Source organism: Hemicordylus capensis, chromosome 5 (assembly GCF_027244095.1).
Source record: "Hemicordylus capensis ecotype Gifberg chromosome 5, rHemCap1.1.pri, whole genome shotgun sequence".
NCBI lineage: Eukaryota > Metazoa > Chordata > Lepidosauria > Squamata > Cordylidae > Hemicordylus > Hemicordylus capensis.
Window position 1 is genome coordinate 91,614,861 of NC_069661.1, and position 23,436 is coordinate 91,638,296.

At 45.0% G+C, this 23,436-nt stretch overlaps 1 protein-coding gene across 3 annotated transcripts in view; it reads right to left on the reverse strand.

The window, feature by feature from the left end:
- SLC7A2 (solute carrier family 7 member 2) overlaps nt 1-23,127 on the reverse strand; it is an 86,651-nt gene extending 63,524 nt beyond the window's left edge. For all 3 annotated transcript variants that reach the window (XM_053257725.1, XM_053257721.1, XM_053257723.1), the window contains exon 1: nt 22,940-23,127. The gene's annotated coding sequence lies outside the window, so the exon portion shown is untranslated. The remainder of the gene's footprint in view (nt 1-22,939) is intronic.
- Nucleotides 23,128-23,436: the final 309 nt, after the last annotated feature.

The window sequence follows — 23,436 nt, forward strand, 5'->3', positions numbered from 1 at the left end:
CAGAAGAACTTTCTCAGATTCAAATTTACAATGATTTAAATTTCAAACTGTTCTTTTATTTCCAAGCACAGTTTGGGGAATATTTCTTTTATTACAAGCAAATGTATAACAAATTCTATTACACAGATTTAATTTCTTGAACTTTTCTCTTAGCATAATCTATGCAAAATGACTTTGCCCGGTAACAACAGGCCTCACCTAATAGTTACAAAGTATTGCATTACTGTAGAAATACAAACATGCCTCCCAATGTTCTAAAACTGTCTACTGTGTTTGTTTGTCAATTACTGCTCATCCCTAGATCCAGGGATTTAAAAGATTGCTGCTGCAAATCAGAGTCCAAACTAAAGTAGAAGTTTCCACTGGTATTCCCACTATAATGCAATAAAGAAAAATCTGAGGGGGGGTGGGTTGGTTGGCGGAGGGTGATGCCTTTCCTGTGGCTCCTCCTGTGGAGTACTTAGCCAAGGAAATACTGAATCAGGTTTCCCATGTCTAATTCCTACCTTGCTATGTACTGTTCATTGGGTGGGATGCCAGGAAAACATCCTTGAAATATTGGTGCAGCTGTTGGCAAAGCTTTAGATATTCCAAACTTCGCATACTATTGTAACCAAGTATCAAACAACAGTATAAGAGTTTAATACAGGTCAAGTGTTTGGTGGTTCTCACTGGCCAAGTTCAGACACAATGCTTAAACTATTGTGCAGCACTACATTAACAAATTTGAGGAAGCTGTGGGCTTGAACATTAGTCTCCATTCTCATGCATGAGTATGTAACCTGACCAAAAAAGTAAGAGAAGCAGCATTTTGAGTTTAGCAGCAGCAGCCTGTACAAAGCTTGCCCAACTTAGCTACAGCTAACTACTACCGATATCAAACTGTAGTGTGACCAACTCTCCTTCCATTGTTTGCAAATAGGATTTGAAAGCAATGGAACTGGCACTTAATTGTATCTTCTTTCAATATTCAGCACTAGCTAACTTACAGTATACTCCTGTGCCATCCTGAAAGGGGAAAAGTCCTGAAGAGTGCTACTATATTAATCTTGCAGTGACTGCAGACATGGTACATTCCATACTAGGTATTCATTTCACTGCAAGCTTAAAGGCTAAAAGTGACAGTGTTCCAACACAGTCCAGTGCACTAACTATGTGTTGCCACTCACCCTCTGGAGTATATTAATAGGTGTTGTATTAAATCTTGTATATTTACTTCTTAAAGAAGTTTGCTATATTGAATGTTTTTTATTAAGAGGAATAGATTATGCTCGGTGTTCTGCTGGGTGTTCTCTATCTGGTGCCACTTGCTGATTCCTGTGGGCTCTGTGTAACAGGAGAAAAGGATAGTGGCAGCAAGTACATCCATGGTTCCTTTGTCCAAATTCAGCTTCCTACAAACTCCCACCCAGTCCCTGCTTTGTTCTTCCTCCCAAAGGTTCCGTATGCTCATCTCCCAAAAGTCTGTCAGCTTCTTGGAATGCCCCTGCTGCTCTTCCATAGCTGCTGCTTATGCCAACAGTTTCTTCTCAGTAGTATGGAACACCTGCCTCTCTTATACTACTTTCAAAACCTTCCTCAAAATCCACCTTCTCTGTGAAGGTGTGGATAGATCATAGACCTCACAGCTTACTGTAACTAAGCCTACTACTAGTGCCCAATTCTGAAAAGGGACATTGGTCTTACCTGTGAAGGGTCCTTTCCCCCTGGAACTGGATCTCATAATGAATGGGATCTGGTAGTGCACATGCTCAAGACAGGCCGGAAATTGAAACTGCTGGCTCCTCCCTCCGGAGGCTCCAATCCCCAGTTCTGGGACGAAGCGAAGAGGTGCAGTACGACCCATGGCTAAATCCTGCTACACTTTAATGAAAGAACAGAAGAGAAGGAAAATACAACAGACACCTCAAAGAAAGAGGGCCAGCAGGACAAGCGGGCAGGGATGGGAAGGGGTACTATAACTATATTCCCTGAGAGTTGCCACCACCCAGAAACGACCATCATCCCAGCAGGAACAGTGGGGCCCTAACTTTGGACATATATACAAAAATGAGCTGACATCTGGGAGGGGCTGATGAGATCCAGTTCCAGGGGGAAAGGACCCTTCACAGGTAAGACCAATGTCTCTTTTCCCCCCTGGACTGAATCTCATCAAGAATGGGACATGCCCAAGCAGTCTGTAATCTGGGCAGCAAGGAGGTAATCAAAGAACTTGCTGAAGCACCGTACGGCCAAAGGACTCCTGAGGAAGGAAGGAAGACTGGATTTTGTAATGTCGAATGAAGGGAGTGATGGAGGACCAAGTCGCCACCTTGCAGATGGTTTCCAGCGAATCATGGTCTGAGAAGGCCGCAGAGGTAGCCACACTGAGTGTGGAATGGGCCGTAATCCCCTCTGGTACTGGAAGGCACTGTGTCTCATAAGCCAGTCGGATGCAGGCTCTTATCCAATTACCTAACATGGCCGTGGACACCTTCTGCCCCAAGGAACTAGCTTGGAACGAGACGAATAGGGACTCCGAGAGCCTCCACTCCTGGGTCCGTTTGAGATAGGCCTTGAGGACCCTGCGAACATACAGGTTGTGCCAGAGCCACTCAACCCTCAGTGTTGAAGCCTAGGGCAGAAGGAGGGCAGAACTATATCCTGAGAACAATGGAAAATGGAGTTGACCTTGGGCAGGAACATGGGGTCAGGTTTCAGCACGACCGCCTCTGGCTGGAAAATGCACAGCTCTTTGCGAATCGATAGAGCTCCCAACAATATCCCAAAGAGCCAGCGTGGTATAGTAGTTAGAGTGCAGGACTAGGACTGGGGAGACCCGAGTTCAAATCCCCATTCAGCCATGATACTTGCTGGGAGACTCTGGGCCAGTCACTTCTCTCTCAGCCTAACCTACTTCACATGGTTGTTGTGAGGAGAAACGTAAGTATGGAGTACACCGCTCTGGGCTCCTTCAAGGAAGAGCGGATATAAAAAATGATTAAAACAACAACAACACAACAACTCAGATACCCTGCGTGCCGAGGTGATAGCTGTCAGAAAGAGGGCCTTGTAGGATAGGAGCTTAATGGGAATCGAGCCCAGAGGTTCGAACGGAGGAAGGGTGAGCACATTGAAGAAACTTACTGAGGCTCCAGGAAGGGAACCTTTTGATTGGGGAAGGAGCAAGATTGGCTGCTCCCTTGAGGAAACGCGTTATGTGTGGGTGGAGGTCCTGGGACCCTGCTCAGCGTAAGTCGAGAACTGAGGCTAGGGCAGACACCTGGCACTTGAATGTGTTGGGCTTCAGATGAAGGGATAGACCATCTTGGAGAAAGTGCAGCACCTCTGGCACACCCGTGCAGCGAGGGTCCTGGCAACGCCTGCGGGACCACCTAGAAAACGCCATCCAAGTGACCTGGTAGATCTGCGTAGATGGCAATGGGCAGAGATGATAGTGCCTTGAACCTGCATGGAGTAACCATATGCCTTCAATTTTTCTCGCTCGATCTCCACACACAGAGTTGAAACCACTCTGGGTTGGGGTGCACCAGGGGACCATGCGTGAGGAGGTCCCTGCGAAGAGGAAGGCACCGAGGGGACTGGGTCGAAAGACTGACAGGGTCCGGAAAACACGCCTGCCTGGACCAATGGGGCGCTATGAGAACCAGCTCCGCTCACTCTGCTCTCAATTTGGTTAAAACTTTCGGAATGATGACTGGGGGAGGGGGGCATACAGGAGGCCTGATGGCCACCAGGCTGTGAGGGCATCCGTATCCTCAGCTTCTCAGCTGTGGTACCTCAAAAACAACCGCGGAAGCTGCACGTTGTTCTGCGTGGCGAAGAGGTCCACTGTCAGACGATCCAGGAGTCTGACTAACTGCAGGAAGGTCTCATGATTGAGTGACAATCACATGATTAAGTGATTGTCTACCCCGCTGACGTGCTCAGCCAAGATGGAGAGATGTCCCTCTGCCCACTGAAACAGGAGGGAAGCTTCCCTCATCAGTGCTCTGAAACTGGTACCCCCCGGTGGTTAATGTGGGCCTTGGTTGTGATGAGCCAGTGTGGTGTAGTGGTTAGAGTGCTGGACTAGGACCGGGAAGACCCGAGTTCAAATCCCCATTCAGCCATGAAACTAGCTGGGTGACTCTGGGCCAGTCACTTCTCTCTCAGCCTAACCTACTTCACAGGGTTGTTGTGAGAAGAAACTCAAGTATGTAGTACACCACTCTGGGCTCCCTGGAGGAAGAGCAGCATATAAATGAAATAGATAGGTAGATAGATAGATAGATAGATAGATAGATAGATAGATAGATAGATAGATAGATAGATAGATGTTGTCATTGCAGAGAAGGACGTGTTTGTCCTGAAGAGTGTGGTGGAAGTGGTGAAGGGCCAGCCTGGCCGCGCTGAGTTCCAGCCAATTGATGCCCTTCTTTGACTCTGCGGGCAACCAGGTGCCCTGGACAAGATGCCCCTGGCAAGTTGCTCCCCATCCCAAGAGGCTGGAATCAGTGGTGACGATCACTCGGTGCGGTACCTCTAGAGGAAGCCCCCGATCCAAGGCCAGCGACAGTCACCAGCGGAAGGAGTTCCTGATGTGCAGGCTGAAGGGAACGCTCTAGTGGGTGCCTGCCATGATTAGGTCCTGAAACGGCAAGAGCAGCCATTGCAGAGGACGAGCATGCCACCTGGCCCATGGGGTGCATTCCATGCATGCTATCATTAGCCCTAGGAGATGGGCCAGGAGCATGAGGTCCGCTGCCGGGGTGCAGAGGAGAGGTCGAATGACAGAGGTGAGCTTGTCCTTCCGCTCCTGAGGAAGGGAGACCAACGCTGGAACCGTGTTGAACTTGGCCCCGAGATGCTGGAGGGACTGGCATGGGAGGAGGTGACTCTTCCCTGTGTTTACGATGAAGCTGTGGTTGGTCAGGCACTGGAGCATGAGGTTGACGTGAGCTTGGGCCCGGGGGGAACGACGGGGCCCGAATCAGCAGGTCGTCCAAAAGGATGAATGCACATCCCCTGCTGTCGGAGGTGCACTACAACCGCCACCATCAGCTTCGTAAACACCCTCGGGGCGGATGACAGCCAGAAGGGGAGAGCCCGATATTGGTAACGCCGAGAGTTGTAGGAAAACCTGAGGAAACGCCTGTGGGCTGGTAGGATGGGGACGTGGAGGTAAACCTCCGACAGGTGTATGGATTCCAAGAAGTCATTGGGACAAATCGCTTCCTTGATGGAGCGAAGAGACTCCATCTTGGATTTTTTTCTTCCTCAAGAACTTGTTGAGGCGCTTCAGATCCAACACAGCTCTCCACGTTCCGTCCTTTTTGGGAACCAGATAGATGCCTGAGCATTCTTGTGTCGAGGGCACGGGTTCGACTGCTCGGATCATTAGGAGATGACGAATAGCCAGGTTCATTCACTGGTGCTTCTCCAGGTTCTGGGAACGTGGGGTGACCATGAAGCTGTTGGGAGGCAGGGAGAGGAAATCTATCGAGTATCCCTGGGATATGGTGTCCAACACCCACCAGTCTTGTGTGGAGGACATCCATGAGAGGACAAACTGGGAAAGCCTGCCTCCTATACAGTCTGCGTCATTGCCTCTTGCTCTGAGAGGGGGGAAGGTTAAACGGGCAACCCCCTTGGTTCCTGAATGTCCCCCTGTTGCGGGGCCTTCACTTGGACCTGCCTGATCCCCTGAATCCTGAGCTCCTGTAGTCCCCAGATCATAAGGTCTGGTCTCTTTGGAACTGCCTTTGGGCGTGAAAAGAGGTGAGGGTGGCAGACCAAAAGGACCGTCTAGAGTCCCTTCGGGTGCAAGGCATAGTCTTCTTGTTGTCCTGTGTCTCAACCAAGACCAGGTCTAGGGCGGACCCAAACAGTTTGGTCCCCGAATAGGGGGAGGATGAGAGGGCCACCTTAGATTTGGGGTCTACCTGCCAGCTATAGAGCCACAGAAATCTGCTAATCACTACCCCCGAAGCTAGGGATTGTGAGGCCTGTTGTACACAGTCTAGGCTAGAGTCTGCCATGAAGGCAGCAGCCTTGGCCATCTTATCCAGACCCTGCCTGAGCTTGACATTATCGGATGGAACAAGGGCGACCAACTCCTTGGCCCAGAGGACCGAAGCTCTGATGAATACAGAATTGGCAGAGGCTGCCAGGACCACTGTGGCAGAAGCTTCATGAGCTTTCTTTAATAACAGGTCTACTTTCTTATCCTCCATGGTTCTGAGTTGTTCCCTCCCCTCAGTGTTCATGAGGGTCCCTGACACCATCTGGATGATGGAAGAGTCTACCCAAGGGGCAGCTAGGAGAGAGGCAGCCTCCTGGGAGAACGTGTAATGCTTCCTGGGAAAAGAACGTACCTGCCTACAGGAGGTGGATTGCTGCCATTCCGCCAACAATACTTGTTTGAAGATATCTGGAAAAGGTATGGCCAAGATGGATGTGGAGGCCATAGGAAACACGTTCTGATCTATTTCTAACGTCTGCATAGCGGCAGAAGGGGCCACAGCGTTGATGGTGCATTTAGCCTTAGATAACAATACTTCAAAATTGTTATAGGCAAACAACTGAGCTGAAAAAGGAGAGACAGGTCTAGACTCCTCCTCAGATAACTCTCCCTCCTCCCGCTCAAAGTCCACCGGTACCTGTAGTGATGCTGGCAACCTGGGGTGTTCCCCACCAGAGTCAGATTCCAAGCCCAATAGGGCCCTACCGGGGGGTAGGGGGATAGGTAGGACAGGCTGAGCAGGAGGGCAGGGGAAGACTAGGGTCCTGGATAGGGAGGACGGGGGGGTGCGCGTGGGGCACAGCCACTTAGGAGGCACCACACCAGAGCTGGATGATGACGACAATAAGGTGCACCTCTTGTGGATGGGCTTGCGAGGCCTGAGTATAAATCTTCCTCTCTCATGCAGGGGAATAGCAGAGCGGGCTGGGCTGGAGTCCGGCAATGATGAGGATAGCCTCCTATGGGGATGCAGTAGCTGCAAGGGGAGGGTCAGTGCACCCAGAGGCACTGCCACTTGTCCCATAAGCAACAAACACTCCCTCGTGAAAAACTCCCTAAGCCACCTGATCACGTCAGGAGGGAAGGGAGGGGCCGTAGCCCCAGCAGGGATGGGAACATTACCTGCAGACGCAGACCATTGGCTGGCGTCCTCATGGGGTAATGCGTGGTCTGTGTCAGGTCTATCCGGCAAAGGATTGCCGGGCTCCAAATCAGACGCGGAGGGATTAGGCGACCCTGCCGGATCCCCATCAGCACTTTCCCTCGAGGTGGAAATAGGTTGTGAGGTAGAGGCCCTCACCGGGGCAGAGGCACAGCTCTTATCTTTTTTAGCTCTTTCAGCCGCATTGCAGCATGGGCGTGTCTTTTTAAATACTGCCTGAATCAGCAATCGTTCACTGAGGTGGAACGATGCCGACGCCTTGAGGTGTTTGTGCGCCTTGGCCTCCTTTTCGTCCCTCTGGCACTTTGCCTTTTTTGCCGCTTTGCGCGAGGAACGCACTAGGCTAAGTTCCGTAGCCACCGCTGGAGCAGGAAAGGCTATGACTGGGGCGTGGTGGAGTCCCACTGAGGAAGCCCGGGCTGAGTCTGGTGCCGCCGAGGTCTGGTTGGGGAGCAAGCTCTCAGAGAGTGAGCCCACTAAAATCTCCTCAGTGTGGGAGCATTCCATGGCCAAGAATGACAGCCGCTTGCAAAACCCCTTTGCCGCAAACAAAAAGAAGGGCTGGAAATGAAAGTAGAGGTCCAATCTGCTGAATTATAAAGAGTTTGGATGAAAATTTAGTCAATAAAGGAATAAAAAACCTAATCAGCTCCCTTCCCACCCTCGCACAAGTTGAGGAGGGGGATAGGGAAGAGAGAGTGGCAAGCCAAACAGAAAGAGCAAACTCCAACCAGAAGTAGGGAGAGAGCCAAAAAATCCGTGCGCATGCCTCGAGCAGACAGGACTGGAACTGGGGATTGTAGCCTCCAGAGGGAAGAGCCAGCAGTTTCAATTTCCAGCCTGTCTTGAGCATGTGCACTACCAGATCCCATTCATGATGAGACCCAGTCTGGGGGGGGAATAACCACATTATTCTTATTCTCTCATTCTTTGTAATCCAGAGCAGCCTCCTAATCGCACACCAGGAAGACATGCCCACACAAAAAGGGAGAGCACAAATTTCAGGGATCCGTTTTCAAGCAACGCAAGGTACTTCCAGAGCAAATTGTCAACATTCATCCCCCGCTGCCCACCGCTGCACACCCAAAGCTGTGCAGTCAAACAGTAGTGGGGAAGCTCTCCTTCAAAAGTGCATCTCCCTGGTACACTATCACAAGGCTGCACTGGATTGTCAGCCAATAACATTTAGCAGCTGTACTTGCTACTTGCAGGACTACATTATGTGCCTCTTGTGTGTTTTGTTTTTTAAAGTCAGCCTAGAAACTGCAACAGCAAGTATTTTATTTATTAAACTGATATACCGCCTGACTTCAAAGGCTCCAGGCAGTTCACAGAAACTAAGACAAACAAAACCAACTATTAAAACAAGAATTACATTTTTAAAAAGCATTAAGAAATTATAGCAATTTAAAAAATTGAACAGCAATTAAAAATTCTAAACCCTAAAAATTTGAAAAGCAAAATTGATTTGCATTCAGAGATTACTAAAAGCCCGGCTTAAAAAAAAATGTATCTTAAGAGCTCTTTTGAAGGCTGGTAAAGATGTTAAACCACAATTCCATAGCTCAGGAGCAACTACAGAGAAGGCCTGTTCCCGAGTCACCGTCAGATGAGTGGGCGGTATATGGAGTCGGACCTCTCTTGATGATCTTAATGTGCGGTGGAGAGCATGCAGAAGGAGGCACTCTCCCAGGTAACCTAATCCTAAGCCGTTTAAGGCTTTAAAGGTAATTACCAGCACTTTGTATTTTGCCCGGAAACCTACTGGACACCAATGCAATTTCTTTAAAACAAGCATAATATGGTCCTTCCAAGACAGTCCGGAGACCAATCTAGCCACTGCATATTGAACCAACCGAAGCTTCAGAAATACATACAAAGGCATCCCCACGTAAAGTGCATTGCAGTAGTCAAGCCTGAAGGTTACCAGAGAATGCGTCACAGTTCTGAGACCATTATCTTCTGGGAACAGACACAGCTGTCATATCAACTGAAGTTGATAGAAAGCACTCTTAGCCATAGCCTCAGCCTGAGAAACCAGAGTGAGGCCTGGGTCCAGATGCACTCCCAAGCTACATATCTGTTCCCTCGGGGAGAGTGCAACCCCATCCAATGAGTACCTCTGTCTTGCTTGGATTCAGCTTCAATTTATTTTCCTTCATCCAGTATATTACTGTCGGTAGGCAGGCATTTAGGCAGGTTATGCTATTTCCTGATGATGATGTCATGGAGAAATATATTTGGGTGTCATGGAGAAAGCAGGCATTTAGGCAGGTTATGTTATTTCCTGATGATGATGTCATGGAGAAATATATTTGGTTATAACCTGCATTTAGGCAGGTTATGCTATTTCCTGATGATGATGTCATGGAGAAATATATTTGGGTGTCATGGAGAAATATATTTGGGTGTCAATAGACTGAGAGCCCCTGGTAGCACAGTGGTAAAACTGCCGCCCTGTAACCAGAAGGTTACAAGTTCGATCCTGACCAGGGGCTCAAGGTTGACTCAGCCTTCCATCCTTCCGAGGTCGGTAAAATGAGTACCCAGAATGTTGGGGGCAATATGCTAAATCATTGTAAACCACTTAGAGAGCTCCGGCTATAAAACGGTATATAAATGTAAGTGCTATTGCTATTGCTATTGCTATCAGCTTATTGATAACACCCTGCTCCAAATCTCCTGATGATCTCACCAAGCGGACACACACACACACACACACCCCTTTTAACCACCGAATTAACACAGTTTTCACTACTCAACAAAAAACTCTTGAAAAATTTCTCTCTTCCCCAAAGCCTGGATAGCTTTCTGACAGATACATTTTATAAAGTCTTGCATTCCCTTTAATCCAATGTGATGGAGACCCAACAGAATTAGATGCCTTCTGCTGAATTTATTTTCAAGCCTATAGTTATGGGAGAAAATTATGGTGTCGACTTTAGTTTCCTTCAGATAAGAATTTAAAGCTTTGCATGCACACACACAGAAGTGGCTAGAGTCCAGAAACCCATTTGGCTTTTGACAAGAAGAATGTAAGTGGCTGAAGAAAGGGGTTAGGGATCTAAGCAATGACCCACTGCTGCAACCTTCCTTACAAAAAACACAATACAGAACAGTTAAGCAAAACAGTACAGAAAAGTCAACATCAGTCATCTCCGAAGCAAAATGAAAAGGCTGCATTTTAACTTGATACCTGGGAGAGTACAATTTGGGGCTAAGTGGGCTTCCAGCAGAAGCCTGTTCCACAGATTTGTCACCTCCAGTGAAAAGGCCCTGTTCCGTCTACTGTGGCAGAAATGGACAACTGTAATCTCAATGGCAGAAATGTCTCAACTGTGGCAGAAATGGACAACTGTAATCTCAATCAACAGTTTACACATTATTTAGTTACTTTTTCTTAGCAATGCCCATCTATTGTTGAGCTACTTATTCAAATCTTCATTCTTTCAGTCTTGACTGAAACACTTTGCCAGTTCTTTACATAGCTGCTGCTTTACATGGTTCTTGTATTATTCATTGTTTTATTATAGCAGTCTCCTCTCACTATTTTCAATTCATGATGATTTATTATTGCTTTAAAATTAATCTGGAATGTATCCAGGACTTACTTAACCTATGTTTTCTTGGCAGGTAGCCCACCCACAATCAAACTGATTTCAGCCTTGAATATATGCCTCAAAAGCACTGCATGTTTGAATGTCCTGATATTTTTAAAGGCCTTTGTGCATATAAATACCACATCAGGGAGAAGGATGGGCTAGAACACTTCACTCTTGGCATGCTACCTTTCCAATGGCAGGTAGTTTTCAGTGTGGAGAAGCATTCAAATAAACGATCCCCCCACTGCATTCTATTCTAGTGGGAATTACCCCACTGCATACAGTCCCGGGCCGAATGTACCACAGTTTTTCTGCACATGTACATCAGCACTTAACTAGTATCCAAAAGTGTTTGGCAAAACAAAAATGACACATCCCAGGACTCTCTTTTTCCATGAACATATCGAGCATATAAATCCCCTTAAAGTTCCTAACAGCTGGACTGGCCTACACCGTGTGGAGATATACAGAAAATGTGTAAAATTGGAGATAAACAGAAAATTTTCAAACACAGACATTTTTCCTTTTCTAAAAATTTATTGTTTCACAAATTCATTAGTAACAATGGCTGACATCTAGGCTAATAGTCTGAGAACTCTTCCCCCACTGTGTCATCAAATCAGTGCAGGTTAGTCATTTACTAGTCAACCAAATGGGCTCATCATTTGAGCTGTGCAGCAGCCTAAACAGCTCAAGTTAAAGCTGGGACTCTGCACTTCTCAGCTGGCGAGGGTGCCAAAATCAAACTTCACCTAGGGCACCAAAAACCCTAAGATTACTATCACTATGATACACATGAGTTCAAGATAGTCAAACTTTGTGGGCAAAAAGTCAAAAGGAGATCATGAAAAAGCAGTTAAGACATTAGCTTGACCCATATTTGCAAGTGGTACACTTCTTTCTATAACTGAAAATCAATACTGGAAGGAACATTACAAACTAATTTCCCCAACATATACATTATCATCATGTTATTGTTTATTACATAGATAAGGAGTATGACATAGTTCAAATAATAGTTCTTCGAAGTTGGACAAGGAGGATAATGGGCTCTGATGGCTGGACCGATATACAGGGAAATCCTTTACTGAACATTATGTTTAAAACATAAGAACAGCCCTGTTGGATCAGGCCCAAGACCTTTCTAGCCCAGCATCCTGTTTCACACAGTGGACAACCCAATGCCTCTGGGAAGCCCACAAGAAAGAGCAAAACCTGAACCAGTATTCCTGAAAGCAACTGCTACCAAGTCTTCTCATCATACATACATATCCAAATTACTGAGTGAAGAGACTGAAAATATAGATCCCCCCAGGATACAAGCCCTTGTAACTGATAATGCAACTAACATGAAAGCTGCATGGCAACTATTAAAGGCACAGTATCCTCATTTAATAGTATTTGGTAGGGGTGTGCAGAATGTCCCAATTTGGGAGGTTCTGAGCTTGGAACGAGCTGTTCCAAGCTCAGAATAGAACCTCATTTAAAAGGGGGCCTTGTTCCGAGCTCAGAACAGAACAACCCCATTCTGGCTGGAACGTCCTAACCTGTTCCAGTCAAAACCGGGATCGTTCCATCAGAGCAACCGGCTCCCTGGTTGTTCTGACGGAACATCTCGAGCATTTTTGTGTTCCGTTCCAGACTCAGAATGAACTCAAAATGCATTCTGTGTACACCCCTAGTATTTGGTTGTCTTGCTTATGGGTTGAATCTTCTGGCAAATGATATTATAAGGGTGAATACAATGAAGAAAATATTGGCAAAATGCAAAAGCAACTGTAAAGGTATTCAACAATCATCATGTTGCTAATCAGACATGGAAGAAATTACAAAAAGAGAAGCAAGGGAAGGAAAATACACTTTTATTGCCAGGAGAAACTAGATGGGGCTCAGCTACAAACTGTTTACATAGTTTGCTGCACATGAAGAACTGATTGCAGTGTGCTTCAATTGATGATACAGTATCCAATATTATTCCCATGAACGTCTGGAAGCAAATTCTTAACAACAATGTGTTCTGGGTTCAAGCTCAAGGAGCATTTGATTTGTTACTACCAATTTCAGTGTCTATTAAGACACTGGAAGGAGATATACCAAGGCTTTCAAATATTCCATAAATATTCAAACTGAATTAAAACCTAATTGAGCTTTTGTCTTTTCACCTCTATCCAAAAAGGAAGAAGTAATAAAACAGGGGTTACTAAGAGAGCTGAGTTTTGCTCTCATCCACTTCATCTGGCAGCAAACCTTAAGGATCCTTACCACAGAGGACAAAATTTATCAGAAGATTTATTTATTTATTTAGCCAAAAACTCACCTCTCTGGGCAGTTTAAAAACAAAATTAAAACATTAACACAATTTAAAACAATGATAAATTAATTAAGTCTAATTAAAAGCCTGGGTGAATAAATGTGTCTTAACAACCCTTTTGAAAGCTTTCAGGGATAGAGACTTGAAGAGGCTCTTATTTCGGCAGGGAGAGCATTCCAAAGCCTCCTCAAAAATGAGTTGTTTACTGCTCTCAACACAATTATAGAAACAGCTAAGAATGTCCTCAACACCAATGAAATCACAGTGATGACAGACATTGCCATGTACCACGCAAAGGAAAAAACATGGAGCAAAAACATCATTTGGTGGGCAGCAGAGAATGTTCCTTTTCACATGGTGGAAGGCAACTGTAACACTCGATTGTTGTACAGGATTGTTCTAAGAATCCTAAGCATCCCACCAACAGCAGTTCCTTGTGAATGGAACTGGGCTTCAGTTCAATGAAGACAATTTCAATCCAATATTTTCCAGAAAATTCACATCTCTGAGTGGTAGTTAGAAAAACCCATGGGGCTGACTGAACACCACCAATATGGAGAGGACACTTAGGAGCCCGGGTAGTCTCCCTATACAAGAGATCTATCAAGGCATCAACAGTGTCATCAGCCCTGATTGCTAATAGCTCCATGATGGCCATCTGGCAATCGAGCAGATTGATAAGTTGATGGGGGCAACCATCCTAATTGGCCCACCACCAGTCTTCCCTCTAACAGGAATTATCAGATGTTGTTGACGACAACTCCCATAATCCCCTGCCAAAGGCCAATGCAGCTGGGGAGGCTGGGAGTTGTACTGAACAACATCTGAGAATCCCTGTTAGAGGGAACACTGCCCACCACCCCTGCAAAGAGGATTCAGTCATATTGATCTCTACTGGATAGTATGACAAGGAAGTAAACACAGACTCCTCCACCTCTAGATCACCTAAATCCAAGTTGGCAAAAGCCAGATCAAGAGCATATCCTGCTACAATCAAATATCAACTGAGATGGGCCCTGAAATCTTTAGTGACTTACTCCAAGGGGGCCTCAGTGTGGACACTGAAGTCCCCTAAGAAAGTAAGCCTAAGAGAACCCAATGCTACCTCTGAGACCAGGAAGAGAGACTGAAGTGTAACATTAGATAATCCCTTTCCTATATCAAAGGCCCAACCTCAGGAATAACCACTTAAAATTCTAGTACCAGGAGGCTATTATTAAACCTTATTTGAAGAAACCTGAATTGGATCCCTCAGAGTTAGCTAATTACAGAACCGTTTCCAATCTTCCATGGTTGGGCAAGATGACTGAGCAGGTGATGGCGTCTCAGCTCCAGGCAGTTTTGCATTATACAGATCATCTAGACCCATTTCAAACTATCCTTACTAACATTCCTGAAATCGTGTCTGCAGAAACATACTAACACCCCAATTCTAATATACTTACTTTAAGACAGTAAGAAACTTTGTTCCTTAAGGATTCCTGCAATAAGTGCATGACAAGAAGAAATTCATGCAGCAAAGTATTTCCCAACATGCAGATGCAATAAGAATAAGTGAAACCTTTGCCTAATGAATTGCTATTTGTTGGTAAACTGTTAAAAACAACCAAATCCCGCCAGAAATAAGGTTTGTATTCTCATTGAAAGCAAATACCACTAGTTTCGACCTAATTTTCTTCCAAGTATACATGCTTATGACCAAAACAGCAGGGTCCAATCCACAACTCACTGAAGTCAATGGCAAAACTCCCATATACTTTAATTGATCTGGAATAAATACACTGTGAGAACATTGTATAACATGGTTAAAAACTCTCTTATGGCTAAAAAAGAAATTTCATCACTGTTTAATATTAAGCAAAATTCTGATCGGATCATTCCTTCTGAAACATTTATCAAGCCTTTTTATTCTTTTTTCCATCAATGTGAAGAGATTCCATTATCAGTTTATTTCACTAGACAGAAACATCATTGTTGCCAGCAAGAAACATGTGAAGCACTTTCATCTAGCCTGGAAATATAAACCTATCTGAAAAACAGAATGTGCAAAGAGGCCCAACTAAGAGTGAATGCCTGCCTTTTTCAGCCCACATTTCCACTTAATATGAGCTGTGCAAGAAAGCAGCTCCAGCTGCTTGCTCTGTTGACACACAGCCAATTTAGAACAGCTTTCAGATTTTGCCCAAAAAGTGCACACACAGGAAAGAAGGGCCCCAACAGGGAAGTATACACTGCCTTACACTCTGAAGAAATGCATTCTGGGTGATAATCTAGAATTGCATATTGATGTGACCATTACACTTGCACTTGCCATACTGCAATTCAGTACAGACACACACCAGAAGTCAGCAATGAAGCACCTATCTACTCAGAAATAAGTGCCACTGAGTTCAGTGGAACTTACTTTCAAATAAGCATGCATAGGATTAGAACCAAAGCTGTGTGCTCTTATTTATTTTATTTATATTAAAATATTTTAACATGCACTACACAACTTTTAAAGTTTTTGATTAGCATGAAGCAGCATACTTACCATAAGATGATGATGGGACAAGTTATCTCTAGTTTAATGCATGGGTATTAAACCAGAAATTAATGCATGTTTTACTGCATTTGTCCACTCCAAATACTACTGCATTTGCCCACTCCACATCCAACACACCTGAAGTGTTGGTTTAGGCAAGTTTAACACACAGGAACACAATGGTGATTGGTATGCATTCCAGAAACCTGGTTAGGAGAGGCTAGTGGTTCAGTCTGGTCCCAACAGGATACTCTCCTGGTGGAACAGGAGACAGGATGTGGGTGGGAAGTTGTTGTGGCTATGGTCTATAAGAATACTATTTCCCTTACAAGGACCCCTGTCAGGGAATTGGCCTATACTGAATATGTGTACCTAAACCTAGGGACCAAGGATAGACAGGGACTTATGTTGTGGTCCCATCGTTTTACTGTAGTTTGTTCCTACCTCAAGGGAGATTCCAGATGGCGTCACTTGGAGACTGTTGCTCTTCTAAGTGAGAGCTACTGTATGGAGTTCCACAAGGTTCCACACAGTCTCCAATGCCTTTTAACATCTATATGAAATTGTTGGGAGATATCATGAAAGTATTTGGTGCTGGGTGTTATCAATATGTCAATGACAACCAAATGCCAATTTTCAGTATGCTGATGACACTCCATATTAACCTCATTAAAAAATGGTAAAACTTCTCTAAATGTCTTCCTAGAGGCAGTAATGGGCTGGATGAGGGATAACAAACTAAAACTGAATCAAATAAGACAGAGGTGCTGATTGTGGTGGGGTTGGGACTTGGGAGACAGTTTAGATGTTTCTGTTCTGGATGGGGTTGCATTCCCTTAAAGAGAACAAGTACATAGCTTGGAAGTACTCCTGGACCTGGACTCAAAGCTGCCTCAAAGCTGGACTCAAAGCTGCCGGAAACTGCAACTGGTGAAGAATGCAGCAGCCAGATTGGTCTCTGGGACAACCCAAAGAGACCATAAAACACCAATCTTAGAAGAACTACACTGGCTGACTATGTGTTCTTGAACAAAATACACAGTGCTCATTATTACCTATAAAGCCTTTAACTGTTTGGGTCCAGATACTTAAGAGAGTGCCTTCTCTATCATGAACCCTACTTCCTATTGAAATCATGTGGAAAGGTCCAGGTCCAGCTGCCACCAGTTTGACTGGTGGCAACACGGGACCGGGCCTTCTCTCTGGCTGCCCCACGGCTATGGAATGTGTTCTGTCAATAAGTGCTTTTCCATCTCTGGCTGCCTTTTTAAAAAAACCCTTAAGACATCTGTTTCCACAGGCTTTCTCTTTAAAAAATGTTAAAATGTTTTAATTGTGTTTTGTTTTATTTAATTAAGTTGTTAATTTTAACTTTTATTTTTGCTATGTTTTAAATAGTTGTACATCTCCTGGAGATTCCTGTTAAGCGGTTTATAAATATGACAAATAAATAAATACAATAAATGATCTTATGTCCTTGTGTATCCAACAACCTTCCCATGAGATACAGACATTTCACTAAAGCATAGTACAGATACTGCCAAACAGTGATTCTCCAAGAGATACAGGTGAAACTCAAAAAATTAGAATATCGTGCAAAAATTCATTAATTTCAGTAATGCAAATTAAAAGGTGAAACTGATATATGAGATAGATGCATTACATGCAAAGCGAGATAAGTCAAGCCTTAATTTGTTATAATTGTGATGATCATGGCGTACAGCTCATGAGAACCCCAAATCCACAATCCCAGAAAATTAGAATATTACATGAAACCAATAAAACAAGGATTGTAAATAGAACAATATCGGACCTCTGAAAAGTATAAGCATGCATATGTATTCAGTACTTGGTTTGGGCCCCTTTTGCAGCAATTACTGCCTCAATGCGGCGTGGCATGGATGCTATCAGCCTGTGGCACTGCTGAGGTGTTATGGAAGACCAGGATGCTTCAATAGCGGCCTTCAGCTCTTCTGCATTGTTTGGTCTCATGTCTCTCATCCTTCTCTTGGCAATGCCCCATAGATTCTCTATGGGGTTCAGGTCAGGCGAGTTTGCTGGCCAATCAAGCACAGTAATCCCATGGTCATTGAACCAGGTTTGGGTACTTTTGGCAGTGTGAGCAGGTGCCAGGTCCTGCTGGAAAATGGTCAGCATTCCCATACAGCTCGTCTGCGGAAGGAAGCATGAAGTGCTCCAAAATCTCCTGATAGACGGCTGCGTTGACCCTGGACTTAATGAAGCACAGTGGACCAACACCAGCAGATGACATGGCTCCCCAAATCAACACAGACTGTGGAAACTTCATACTGGACTTCAAGCATCTTGCATTGTGTGCCTCTCCATTCTTCCTCCAGACTCTGGGTCCTTGGTTTCCAAATGAGATGTAAAAGTTGCTCTCATCAGAAAAGAGGGCTTTGGACCACTGAGCAACAGATCAGTTCTTTTTTTCTTGAGCCCAGGTAAGACGCTTCTGACGTTGTTTGTTGTTCAGGAGCGGCTTGACAAGAGGAATACGACATTTGAAGCCCATGTCCAGGATCCATCTGTGTGTAGTGGCTCTTGATGCACTAACTCCAGCCTCAGTCCACTCCTTGTGAAAGTCCCCAACACTTTTGAATGGCCTTTTCCTGACAATCCTCTCCAGGCTGCAGTCATCCCTGCTGCTTGTGCACCTTTTTCTTCCAGACTTTTCCCTTCCACATAACTTTCTATTAATGTGCTTTGATACAGCACTTTGGGAACATCCAACTTCTTTTGCAATTACTTTTTGAGGCTTTCCCTCCTTATGGAGGGTGTCAATGATGGTTTCAGCACAACTGTCAAGTCAGCAGTCTTTCCCATGATTGTGATTCCTAATGAACCAGACTGAGAGACCATTTAAAGGCTCAGGAACCCTTTGCAGGTGTTATGGATTGATTAGCTGATTGGAGTGGGACACCTGGAGCCTAGACTGTTGAACCTTTTCACAATATTCTAATTTTCTGGGATTGTGGATTTGGGGTTCTCATGAGCTGTATGCCATGATCATCACAATTATAACAAATTAAGGCTTGACTTATCTCGCTTTGCATGTAATGCGTCTATCTCATATATCAGTTTCATCTTTTAATTTGCATTACTGAAATTAATGAACTTTTGCACAATATTCTAATTTTTCGAGTTTCACCTGTACCTGAGCTCTGTAATCTAAGTCAGGGAATGCATCACTGTCATGAACCATACTCCTATTTGAAGAATTTGTTCTGCTACTCCTCCTCAACAATCTTGCACCACAGACATGGCTTCAGTCTTCTCCTTCCATCCAAGAGGAAGCTACGATAGCTCAATATCAAGTGCAGGAAGTCCCCAATTTATAAACAGGTTGTATTTCAAAGGTTCATTTGTAAGTTGGATGTTCTTAACTGAAAAAAATATATAGATAGATCCCACGAGTGATGACTTGTTTGTATGTGTGCGTTGGCATTTGTAAGTTGGGGACTTCATTAATGTAATATGTTATAGAGCTTTGTTTTAAGTATGGGAGTTTGTAACTCGGGAACAGGGGCGCACCTAGGCAAAACTGGTGACTGAACTGCTGTTGCCATGAGCCCCTCGCCACCACAAGCCCCCCCAAATCACAAGGCCCCCCTCCTTTTGCAGGGGGGTTACTCCTGCCACCACTGCACGTCCACCTCACCGCTCCTCTGCTTGGGAAGTTCCTGAAGTCAACTAGGCCAGTTGTGTGATGTCTGAAAGTATGACTATGCTAGAATGATTGTTTGACTGAGCAACTGCAGTCAAATATTCAGAGACTGTCCTTGTACAAGTGACAGGCTACCTCTTATTATTTATTTATTTATTTATTTGTTAAATTTGTATACTACCCACTACCAAAGTCTCTAGGCATTACAGCATTAAACAAAAATAAACCAAGAATTTAACAGTTAAAACATATAAAAGTCAGATTAAAATATCAATAAAAGCACCAACTAATTAAAAGGTTTGGCTAAAGAGATGTGTCTTCAGTTGTTTCCTAAAAGCCTACAGGGATGGAGCAGTTCTAATTTCAGCAGGAAGTGCATTCCACAGTCCTGGGGCAACCACAGAGAAGGCAAACCTTTCAGTTGCCACCAGGCAAGCTGGGGGCACCTCAGATGAACCTCTTATTTGAACTGCATCATTACTTTGCAATCAGATAGCAGTTGCAGGACTGAAGGCTTCTTGCTCCCTAGCCCTACAGGAAACAAGGAGCACACAAGGAGACAGGGCAGAGTCAGATGACCACCAGAAAGGAAATTGGAGGGCACAAGCCACAAGTTTGGCTCATTTTGTGACATGTGAACCCACCAATGTCAAGTTGCCAAAGTTGGGTTCCCTCCACTGCCTGAAAAACTCCACTCAACTTCAAGTTGCAACTGCACATGTTCAGCATCAGAGGGAACCTGACACTGGCAGGTCTGCAATTAAAAATTTAGCCAAACTTGCAGCTTGTGCTCCAAGTGCACAATCCTCTGAAAATTGTTTCCTTCCAACTTACTTTCTGCCCTTAGTTTAGGAACAAGCCTATAAGTAAAACATAACCGTAAATTACACTGACTTTACAAAAAAAAAGTTGATGTGTGTTCAATTTTATTTATAAGAAGTTTTGTAACTGTCTATATCCAAGAAACGTTCCTAGAAAAGCCAATAACTACTACTCACTTTCTTGAACATTCATATAAGTTTACCCATTATGAGTTATGATAATGAAATTTTCAAGAATAGAAGTTCTTAGTGGCAATGAATTTTTATATTGATTACAAAGATATTTAGTTATTTATTTATGTATTTGTCAGTAGATATAAATATTTGTCTCTGGGTGGTTAAATTAAAACATACACAAAAATCTTAAAACAATTTAGGCAATCTAAAAATCAAACACAGATTAAAACTTGAAAATTCTAAAAGGTGAAAAAGCTTGGGTGAAGAGGTGGGTTTTCAAATGCTTTTTAAAAATTGTCAGAGATGGGAAGGAACATATTTCAGTAGAGTTAGGGTTATTGCAAGTTAATTACAATTTAATATGTCAGTTATGGTTATCAAGAATTAGCACTTAAATATGTGTCAATTATTTAGCAGTAGCTGAGCATATAGCCTGAGGAAGCAAAGACTGTATTCAGACATCGCATGAAACTGGAATTACAGGTTACCGGCAAACCTGTAACTCCAGTATTGTGCAATGTCTGAACGCATGCAACCACGGCTTCACAACCAAACCACAAGGTTCAGTCTTACCAAACTGGAATTTGGAGCTGGGATTACTCCTCAGTTTCACTGCTCTAAACCTCTGTTAGAAGGGGCTGTCATGTTGTATGCATGCATCTGCTGCTATAACTGCGGTTACAGGTTATGCGACCAGTGAGAAGCCAGCTCAGAGCAGCACCAACAGCGGTTACACTCTAGTGCTTACCCAGCACTCCATGGTGTGTTCCCTGACTGAATACCACACCCCTCCCTGCACACTTCCTACTTCCTCTGCCTGCCAACAGGCACACCAGGTCCTGCTGCTCTTATAATTAAAGCAGCACTACCAGGGAGCACTGCTTGAAGTCTGCGATCCTTGCAGTAACGGCAGTGGTAGATCTGTGCCGGACACGCTGGACCTGCAGAAAACCACCCACTGTGAGTGATTTCCTGGAGTTGTGAAGCCATGCCCACAGCCTGGCACCAGCATGGCTGTACAAGTGGGCAGAACCAAGTTTGGAGGACCAGAAAGTGGGAAGGGAAACTCTAACCTGCCTCTGGAGTTTCCCAAACTGGGAATGTGGGATTGTCTGCGACGCGACCTCCAGTTCAGGAGGTTAACTGCAAACTGCAGCTCTAAGCCAGTTCCTGTGATGTCTGAATGCGGCCAAAGTATCTCTAGCACTTAATATCCTGGGTAGCTAGTCAGTCAGCCATTGTGTTCACAAGTGTTCATGGTGGCTGCCTTTGTGGCTTACAGCGAGCAGATTACCCAACTCATGAGCAGAAGGTGACATTTTGGAAGTCACCACAGTCCTCAGTGAGGAGGTTTGCTGTAGCACGCTAATTACGTGTCATATTAGTTTGCCACAAGCAGGCAGAGAAGACATAAGCAGACACTTAGCATTAACCAACTGGTGTCCATGGCTCTTGAGCAATCTTGGCCACTTCAGGAGAAGCCTGAAGGTTTCATTCTGTGGTGTGTACGCCAATGAATTCCTAACACAGTTCATACATGAATGGCACATACTGTCATGAGGCATAACTATAAATATAAGTTGTTAACAGCTTGAACCAGCTCAAACCAGAAAACATGACAGAATCATCCCTCAAGCTGTCCTTTACCGCATCCAAAAAAGAGATAAGGGTCAGCAAAGTAAACTTTGAATTTATTTATTTTAAACTTGATAGCATATTTTTTGTTTGCATCCTGCTGACGTGCATCTTCCTTCCGAGTTTTCTACATGAGAAAGGTTCCAATTTAGGTTAAAATTCACGAACCACTTATTCCGCAGTACTCCTATAATTTTTATGCAACTTCTCTACACTGGCTTTGAAGGAAGTAGTTTGTGAATAACCAACCAGATAAGCAGCCCTTCAAAGATGTCATCACTAATATAAATGCAGTCAGTACGATGTTTGCAAAAGGAGGTGGCACAAGAATTGCCAGTTTTCTTCTTGACAGGACTTCCATATATATATTTATCACCTGTGAACGGCAGAAAGTTCAACCATTGCAGTTTTCCCTTGACAAAGAGATGCAGACTTATGGGGTAAACTACACTGGTTGAACTTTTGCCTGTACCGCGCATTTGTTAACGGCATGCGAGCTCTGGAGAAAGGAGCGAGGGAATAGCAAACCCTATATGGCATCAAACTGCAACAGTCCCCAGTAACACTGCAATGCTTACTGTCAACATAAAGCTACAACCAGCTGCTGAACCACCCCAAATTGGGGCTGGGAAAAGGTTTAAAAGGCCTATATCCTACCACCACCCCCGTTTTGGGCATTCCCAGGGATCCACCCGAAAAAAGGCCACCCTGGTTAGCAATGCCATGCTCTTTGCAACTCTCTCTCTCCCTCCAGTCACCTCACATGCCTACATAAGCCGCTCCCACGTGCTCAGAAAAAGCAAAAGCCCACCCCCGTCTTAAGGGTGGTTGCTCCCACCCGCACCGGCGAGCAGCCTTTTAAGCACCCTCAAGAGGATGGGGCGGGGGGACTTCTTCACAGCCTGCTGGGCGTGTGGAGGAAAACTTGCAGCTTCCCGCCAGTTGCAGGCAAGGCGCCCAATTGAAGAAGGAGGAAAGACTAAAAGAGGGTCGGGGTGGCAGAGAGACTTCCACTCACTGGAGCCGGACCAAACGGGTGGTGCTGCAGGAGGCGGACTTTTGACAAGCAGACACGAAGAGGAGGAGGAGGAAGAGATGGACTTTCAGGCGGGGAAGAGTCCTGTTGCTTGCTTGCTCTTCGGCGTGCATGCAACAGGCGAAGAAACGACCGTGCAGGAGCCTCTCCCCAGAATCTTCCCCGTGCCCAACCCCCGTCCTAGAGCTGCCATAGCCCCGCCCCCGCTTCGTTCTCCTCCTCTTTGGCTCACCTCCCTTCTCTTTCCCTGGGCAGAATGGGACCGCCCAACTTTTCTAGCCAATAGGCAGAGGAAGCGGTGGCTGGTGGCGTGCGCTGCTTCTGCATCTCTAGTGTAGTGTAGGTGGACGAGGACGTGGAAGCCAAACTTTTGCTACAGGAGTGTGGGTGGATTATCTATGTGTGTTTTGGAGCAGTACTCTAGTTTTCTCTCTCTTAAATGACTTGGATACCGGGCTGAGGGGAACTAAAATTAAATT